Genomic DNA, 9,115 nt, shown 5'->3' on the forward strand with positions numbered 1-9,115 from the left:
TGTTTCTTCCACTTTCTAATAAATAATCATAACAGTTGTTGTCTTCTACCAAGCTGCTTTCCTGTTGTCCTGTAGTCCATCCCAGCCTTGTGCAGGTCTACAGTCCCTGGTGTCCTTAGACAGCTCTTTGGTCTTGGCTATGGCGGACAGGTTGGAGTGTGATTGATTGAGTGTGTGAACAGGTGTCTTTTATACAGGTAACAAGTTCAAACAGGTGCAATTAATACAGGTAAAGAGTGCAGAATAAGAGGGCTTCTTAAAGAAAAATTAACAGGTCTGTGTGAGCCAGAATTCTTACTGGTTGTTAGGGGATCAAATACTTATTTGCAGCAGTAACATACAAATAAATTATTTAAAAAAAAACATACATTGTGATTTATGGATTTTTTTTTTTTTTTTTTTTTTTTTTTTTTTTTTTTTTTAGATTATGTCTCTCACAGTGGACATGCACCTAAGATGAAAATTTCAGACCCCTCCATGATTTCTAAGTGGGAGAACTTGCAAAACCGCAGGGTGTTCAGATACTTATTTTCCTCAATTTAATTTCAATTTCAATTTATTTCCTTTATATAGCGCCAAATCACAACAGAGTTGCCTCAAGGCACTTCACACAGGTAAGGTCTAACCTTACCAACCCCCAGAGCAACAGTGGTAAGGAAAACCTCCCTCTGAGGAAGAAACCTCAAGCAGACCAGACTCAAAGGGTGACTCTCTGCTTGGGCCATGCTACAAACATAATTATAATCATTATAATAATGATTATAATTACAGAAATAATTCACAGAACAATTCACAGACGAATATACAAGAATTGCTGTTGGTGCACAGGACAGGAGGATCGCCAACACAAACACAAGTCCCATCTCTGGATGGAGCTGCACCTTAAACAGAGAAAAAACAGAATCAGGCATCAGAAAGACAAAAAATACTGTATAATTTGCCAGCATTAATCAACAAGAAAAACAGAAGAAATACTAAGGGGATCACCGGCCACTAGCCCTAAGCTTCACTAAAAGACCCAGAATTTAGGTGAAGTTGAGGCCGTGGCCCACTTCAGTTACTAATAACATGAATTAAAGGAGTAAAAAGCGTAAAACAAAACTGCACCAGTATGCTAGCCATATGAAAGGGAAAATAAGTGCGTCTTAAGTCTGGACTTGAAAGTCTCCACAGAATCTGATTGTTTTATTGACGCAGGGAGATCATTCCACAGAACAAGGGCACGATAAGAGAAAGCTCTGTGACCCACAGACTTCTTATTCACCTTAGGGACACAAAGTAGTCCTGCACCCTGACAACATACAACACACGGTACGTAAGGTTTAATTAGGTCAGCTAGGTAGGGAGGTGCCAGTCCATGAATAATTTTATAGGTTAGTAGCAGAACCTTAAAATCTGATCTCACTGGGACAGGAAGCCAGTAAAGAGATGCCAAAATGGGTGTAATGTGGTCAAACTTTCTGCCTCGTGTCAAAAGTCTGGCTGCAGCATTCTGAACCAATTGGAGACCCCTAATGCTAGACTGCAGTAAACCAGAAAATAGAACATTGTAGTGGTCCAATCTAGAACAGATGAACGCATGGATTAGGGTCTCAGCATCAGCCATAGACAGGATGGGACGAATCTTCGCTATATTTCGCAGGTGGAAGAAAGCAGTCCTAGTAATATTTCTAATATGGAGACCAAAGGACAACGAAGGATCAAAAATTACCCCAAGGTTCCTCACTTTGTCAGTGTTAACTGGTCAAATTGATGCCGATGTCTCACTGGACCAAGAACCATCATTTCAGTCTTTTCAGAGTTTAAAAGTAGGAAGTTTCTAGACATCCAACTTCTCACTGATGCAAGGCAATCTTCTAAGGATTTTATGTGAACGAGATTACCAGCAGTTATCGGCATATATAACTGAGTATCATCTGCATAGCAGTGAAAGGTAATCCCAAAATGCCGCAATATGTGCCCAAGGGGTGCTATATAAAGGGAAAAAAGCAGGGGGCCTAAGACAGACCCCTGAGGAACCCCAGATTTCATGTCACTAAGGTTAGAGGTAGTGTTACTGTACAAAACACAGTACACAGTAAGCACAGTAATTTTCCTCATTGAACTCAAGAACTGAATCAAATTTCAAGGTCATAGGTCAAACGGTAAAGTCAGGAAAGATCTTGAAAATAGGAAAAATCCCTATCTTTAATAACATTAAACAAATTTTCAGAATTCATAACTCTGTCAAAAAAGTTCAAACTTCTTTCATATTTGAATGCCTTGTGTAGGTAGGATGGTATCTTTTACTGACTGACTGATCCGAATCTGATCCAGATTACAGATGTCGTGGCCATTAATTTAACATTGCAAAGCCCCATTTAATGTGTATTGTACACTATATCTTAATCAAACATGTCCCAATCACTCTCATATTTGAAAATGAGGTGCAGACTGTCACTCACTATCGCCTGACAAAGTTTTATCTGAATCTAATTCAGATTGTGGATTTTGTGGACATTTGAATTGAATATTGAAAAGCCCATTTTATGGACATTTTGCATCATATCTCAATGAAAAGTGCATCAATCATTCTCATTTGTGACAATGTCACAAATGTGGTGAGGGTTCACAAAACTTTTTTCCATGAGTGGGCAGTTTGTCATCTTCGGCGAGATTCAAATCTGTTCTTACATCCTGTCTGTTTGCTTTCAAATGCCATTTATTTAATGAACTAGCTGCCTGCCTTATCCTTCCTTTGTTTCAGCACTGGATGATCCGCAGAAAAATGTAGCGCAGAGTTATGGTTCTGTGCTGCGTCCTAAGTGGACTTTGCCCTGCAAGAGGAGACACTGTGGAGCCAGACAGCAGGATCTTGCTGTGCGGATCAGGATGCTCCATCCAGAGACAAAGCGGAGCAGAGCGCAAGTGGACGTGAGAGCCTGTTTCGCTTTGGCTCCAGATGGTTTAGAACTGCGCACTGAACCTCTCACACACTGCTTCTGTTCTGTGCATGTCAGCAAGCAGGAGCATGTGCAGCCATGCAGGGTGAACCAATTTGGCAGTTCCTCACACAGTGATATGATACCTACATTGTGGCACAGATTAATTTTTGGTGCTGGTGCCTGCCCCCCTCCGCCGTGTCATGAAAAACCAGCTGCCCGGTTCGCCTGTACCAAAAACCACTACTGGACACTGGGGGCACATTCAGGACAGTGATTTTGAACACTGCTGTTAAGGTGCTAAAGGCAGGAGGAGGTATGTTGGTTTGTTTGTTGTTGGGAAGGGGAGGGGGGCGTTTATGGGAGTAGGTCTGTGGGTGAGTGTGCGTGTATCTATGGGTGTTTACAGTATGTATAGCCCAGGGGATGAAGCCATTTGTCATCCCGCTGGTGTGGGACTTTGTTAATCTGTAGCTTCTCACAGAGGGCAACAGGTCAAACAAGGGGTGTGTAGGGTGTGTGGGGTCTCCTGTGATAGCCTTAGTTCTCAGGCAGCAGGATCCAGCGATGGCTTCCAGACTGGGCAGAGAGCACCCAATGATGTTTTCGGGTTGAGTATGACCCTCTGCACCACCTTCCTGTCTTTGGCTGTGGAGTCCGCATACCACACACCCAGAAAGTATGTCAGTACGCTCTCCACTGAGGAGTGATAGAAGGCCAGCAGCAGCAGCTTCATGTCCAGGTTGTTCTTCCTGTGGACATGCAGGGAGTGTAGCTGGTCCTGAGCCTTCTTAACCAGAGCCCTGATGTTGGAGGTCCAGGAGTGGTCTGTGGAGATGTGGGTGCCCAGAAACCTGAAGGTGGTGACAGTTTCCACCCGTTCTCCCATTAAATAGAGCATAGTGAGGAAAGCCTTGTTTATTTTTGTGCATATCACTCCCCGACTGGCTGGGATAATGGTAATATCACCAGAAATAGCCTTGATGTGCATTTGAATTGATATGCATTTTAAAAATTCACCACAGAGCTCTGAGCCCGTTGCAGCTCTCAGCCTGTGGCTGCTTATAAAACAGAGCAGAACACCTGCTGTTTAATCCTCTGGAGTCGAATGACGTGCCCGCGCATAAAAAGTCACATGACCTAATTAAGTGGATGTAACACTCAATCTGCTGCACTCTGAGGCCTGCTTTAAATGCGTGCTGAATGTGGAGACTCAACCTTTATGGCACCTTTTAAATTTTGTTAATAGGCCGGGTATAACTTGACTTGTGTGTATTTTTACACCATGCATTTTCATTAATATTATTGTCATTTTTCGCTGCTCATTTATGTACACATACGCAGCCAAAAGGATCACTTCCTTCTCTACTGGAGCAGTGACAGCAGTGGGAAGAAATATGACTCCTTCTTCCTCATTGGTTGGCTGGCTCATGAATTTTCCACCAATCAGAAGTCACTAACCCCACATGTGTTTGATCACAGCTCACCCTCCCCATGCAGATCTGATTGTGTGGTCACTTTCTCTTTATTGCTGGTGGAAAGCGTGTGTGGTTAGTGTTTTGTTGTTGTTTGGGGTTTTTTTTTGTAAAAATGAGGTGTTTTATGAATGTGACGTTTTATGATTTTTTTTCAACTGGAGGAAGATAGAGCGTGCAACGCGTCGTCAGAGTCTGAAACACACAGTGAGGATTCTGGTGCTGAAAGAGATGATCCCTCTTTTGATGTGGAGGAGCAACCAAAGCAGTTGGATCCACCAACATGTGCACGGAGATCTGAACAGAGGGTCGGAGCGCGTGCTTCTGTTTCCAGATTCAGATCTCCGCTCGGAAGCGCAGCAGAGACACGCATGTAAAAATTGTCCATGTAAATGTGGTACCCAGTACCAAGTGAGAATGGCTGGATCAGGTTCATGAACACATCGTATGACAGCCCGTGCTCACTTATGGTCACAGTCTTGCCAGTGTAAATGGTGAACTTGAGTGTGTAGCCATTACTTGAAACACCCAACACAAAAAGTTTCATGCCCCATTTTATTGGCTTGTCCTTCAAATATTGAGTCATTCCAGTTTTTGCCTTCATCGCCACCATCCTTTCATCCACTGCCAGCTCCCTCCTCGGGTGGTAATAAGCCTGGCAGGCACTGAGGATGTCATCATAAAGAGGCCTGATTCAAAACAGTTTGTCATGACCTGCTGTTCCCTTTTTTCTATCATTTTCTACATCCTCATCTGGAGGATGGTAAATTAAAGGCAAATTATAAAAGGTAAAACCAAAAGTAGTCAAAAACGGCCAATTATACCCTGGACTCCAGAGGGTTAAAAAGAGCAGACAGAGGGCTTATAGCGAAGCGAACGTGCATACATTTATTTGATGACACTGGTTTAATTAATCCGATACAGATCAATCAAAAATGGTTTGAGTGAGAATTTCTGCTCAAGGAGCTTTGTGTCTGCTGCCTGGCTTCCTGATGTCCCAAAGTATGTCATGGGCCAAAATTCACAGAATAGAATAGAGCCCTTATTGTCATTGTATACACACACACACACACACACACACACACACACACACACACACACACACACACACACACACACACACACACACACACACACACACACACACACACACACACACGCACACAAAAAAAAAAAGTAATTTATTACGGTTAGACACAATAACCACTAGGAGCAGTGGGCAGCCACAGTCCGGCGCCCGGGGACCAACTCCAGATGTAGAGACTCTTGGTCAGGGGCAGAGAAAGGAGCAGACCCTAAATAAGCACGTTTTTGATTGTGGGAGGAAACTGGAGTGCCTGGAGGAAACCCACACAGACACAGGGAGAACATGCAAACTCCACACAGAAAGGGTGGGAAGTGAACCCAAAACCTTCTTGCTGTGAGGCACCAGTGCTAACCACTAAGCCACCGTGCCGCCTGTATAAGTCGCTTGTGTCAATTACATGTCAAAAAACGTAGTGACATTAAAAGACATTTTTGTGAACGCATTATTATCATGGGCAGCACAGTGGCTTAGTGGTTAGCACCAGCTCCCCGCGACCCTTCATTGGACTAAACGGTTGAAGATTACTGTGTGTGTGTGTGTGTATTATTATCGCTTTAAATTTGACAGCCCAAGGTTGGGATCATAAAATGCAAGACCATGTTGATAACTACAGTGTGCCATTTTAAAGCTGACAAAATATGACTGGAGTTAACATCAAGCTCTGAAAAAGTCATTCAGTTTTGAAGAAAGAGCACCTTCTCCATTTATGCAGTTCAACAAACATCCCTGGCCTTTCTTTCTTTCTTTCTTTCTTTCTTTCTTTCTTTCTTTCTTTCTTTCTTTCTTTCTCTCTGTGTCAGTCAGGCCTGGCAGACTATCAGGACTCGAAGTCAACTTGTAACAAACACATTTCTGGAGTAATTACTCTACTTTAAGTTTCCGAATGTGCCATTCTGCTTGTTGTTTCTAAGGGAGGGACGGGGGCACTTAATCAAACATCCAGTAATGAGACATTTAACCTGATTGCCGTTGGATTCAGTGTTTTATTGTTGTGTTCAAACCAATGCCAGTTGTCAAATAAATGAAACTGGCATAGTGTGAAAGCACAGCCCTTACATCTTAAGTAAAGTGACCGTCTCGCAATAGAATCCAGATCGTGCTGTCACTAAACCAAGGCCAAGTGGAGCAACAGCGATCCAATGGCCCCATTTCTCGTATTGCCATGTTAAAGCGTAGGTAACACTATGTTCCCTGTTGTGCTGCCTTCACTCCTCACTGCTCCATGCATGTGACAATCCATTTACGTCAAAGGATCCAACTAGGAAAGAATCCAGCCAAAATTGAATCATTTCTATTCAGCGTATCAACACATTTATATAACCGGATGCACCAGTACGATGACAGTTCGAAACGTTATCTCACAGCAAGAATGACCTGGATCTGGTCCACCAAAGCCCAGTAAATTTCTGTGTGGAGTTTGCACAATGTCCATGTGTCTGTGTGGAGTTTCCTCCCACTATTACAAACATACAATTTATTTCATTTATATAGTGCCAAATCACAAGAAAGCTGCCTCAAGGTGCTTCACACAAGTAAGGTCTAACCTTACCTAGAGCAAGCACACTGGCAACAGTGGTAAGGAAAAACTCCCTGTGATGATTTCAGGAAGAAACTTCAAGCAGACTAGACTCAAATGGGTGACCTTCTGCTTGGGCCATGCTACAGACACAATTGACAATACAAATATACAAGACATTTTGGGAGCCTATGCTGGTGTCCAGGACGGGAGGCTGGCTGGCTCCACAAATCCCATCTATTTAATGACCATTACAGAAGATGACACCCACTCCCGCTTCTGGACCTCAGACAGAGAGAAAACAACAGAATCAGTTGGCAGAAAGACAACAATTAAGGGATAATTTGTCAACATAAAGCAAAAAGAAAAACAAGAAATACTAAGGTGATCGCCAACGACTAGCCTTAAGCTTCAGTAAAAGATCCAGACTTTAGATAAAGTTGAGGCCACAGCGTGCTCTGTTTAAAAGGGTACGAAGCATAGTACCATAACATGTCAGTATGCTAGCCATACGAAAGGGAAAATAAGTTCGTCTTGAGTCTGTACTTGAAAATCTCAACAGAATCTGACTGTTTTATTGATGGAGATCATTCCACAGAATAGGGGCATGATAAGAGAAAGTTCTGTGACCCACAGACTTTTTATTCACCCTAGTAGCATGAAGTAGTCCTGTACCCTGAGAACGCAAAGCCGAGGCCGGTAAGTAGGGTTTAATTAGGTTAGCTAAGTAGGGAGGTACCAGACCGTGAACAATTTTATAGGTCAGTAGCAGAACCTTACAATCTGATCTCACTGGGACAAGAAGCCAGTGAGGGTTAGGGTTAGTCAAAGTTTCTGCTTCCTGTGAAAAGCCTGGCAGCAGCATTTTGAACCAATTAGACACCCCTAATGCTGGACTGTGGTAAACCAGAAAATAGAACATTGCAGTAGTCCAATCTAGAAAAGACAAAGGCATGGATCAGGGTCTCAGCATCAGCCATAGACAGAATGGGAGGAGTCTTTGTTATATTTCTCAGGCAGACGAAAGCAGCCCTCATAATATCTCTAATGTGGAGGTCAAAGGACAATGTAGGATCAAAGTAGGCTAAGCATTAGCTGGTCAAATTGATGATGTGTCACTTTACCAAGAACCATCATTTCAGTCTTATAAGAGTTTAAAGGTAGGGAACTGCTAGACATACAGCTTTTCACTGATGCAAGGCAATCTTGTAAGTATTTTATCGGCATGGGTATCATCAGCATAGCATCCATCCATCCATTTTCTTCCGCTTGATCCGGAGTCGGGTCACGGGGACAGCAGCTCAAGCAAAGCCGCCCAGACCTCCCGATCCACACACACCTCCTCCAGCTCCTCCAGGGGAACCCAAAGGCGTTCCCAAGCCAGCCGAGAGATGTAGTCCCTCCAGCGTGTCCTGGGTCTTCCCCGGGGCCTCCTCCCAGTGGTACGTGCCCGGAACACCTCTCCAGTGAGGCATCCAGGGGGCATCCGGAAAAGATGCCCGAGCCACCTCAACTGACTCCTTTCGACGTGGAGGAGCAGCGGCTCGACTCCGAGCTCCTCCCGAGTGACCGAGCTCCTCACTCTACCTCTAAGGGAGCACCCAGCCACCCTGCGGAGGAAACTCATCTCGGCCGCTTGTACTCGCGATCTCGTTCTTTCAGTCATGAGCCAAATCTTATGACCATAGGTGAGGATCGGAACGTAGATCGATCGGTAAATCGAGAGCTTGCCCCCCTACTCAGCTCTCTCTTCACCACGATGGTCCGATACAGCGACCGCATCACTGCAGATGCTGCACTGATCCGTCTATTGATCTCACGCTCCATCCGTCCCTCACTCGTGAACAAGACCCCGAGATACTTAAACTCCTCCACTTGAGGCAAGGACACTCCACCGACCTGAAGAGGGCAAAGCACCTTTTTCTGGTCGAGAACCATCGCCTCGGATTTGGAGGTGCTGATTTTCATCCCGGACACTTCACACTCGGCTGCAAACCACCCCAGTGCACGCTGAAGGTCCTGATTTGACGAAGCCAACAGAGCCGCATCGTCCGCAAACAGCAGAGATGAGATTCTGTGGTTCCCAAACCGGACCCCCTCTACACCCTGGCTGCAC

The 9,115-nt window shown here is 44.3% G+C and overlaps 1 long non-coding RNA gene across 1 annotated transcript; it reads left to right on the plus strand.

The window, feature by feature from the left end:
* The first annotated feature begins 1,407 nt into the window (after positions 1 to 1,407).
* On the plus strand, positions 1,408 to 7,943 carry LOC117509127. Its single transcript, XR_004560256.1, has 2 exons — positions 1,408 to 1,450; positions 7,825 to 7,943. It is a non-coding gene; the product is annotated as an uncharacterized LOC117509127 (long non-coding RNA).
* Positions 7,944 to 9,115: the final 1,172 nt, after the last annotated feature.

Source organism: Thalassophryne amazonica, chromosome 4, assembly GCF_902500255.1.
Source record: "Thalassophryne amazonica chromosome 4, fThaAma1.1, whole genome shotgun sequence".
Lineage (NCBI taxonomy): Eukaryota > Metazoa > Chordata > Actinopteri > Batrachoidiformes > Batrachoididae > Thalassophryne > Thalassophryne amazonica.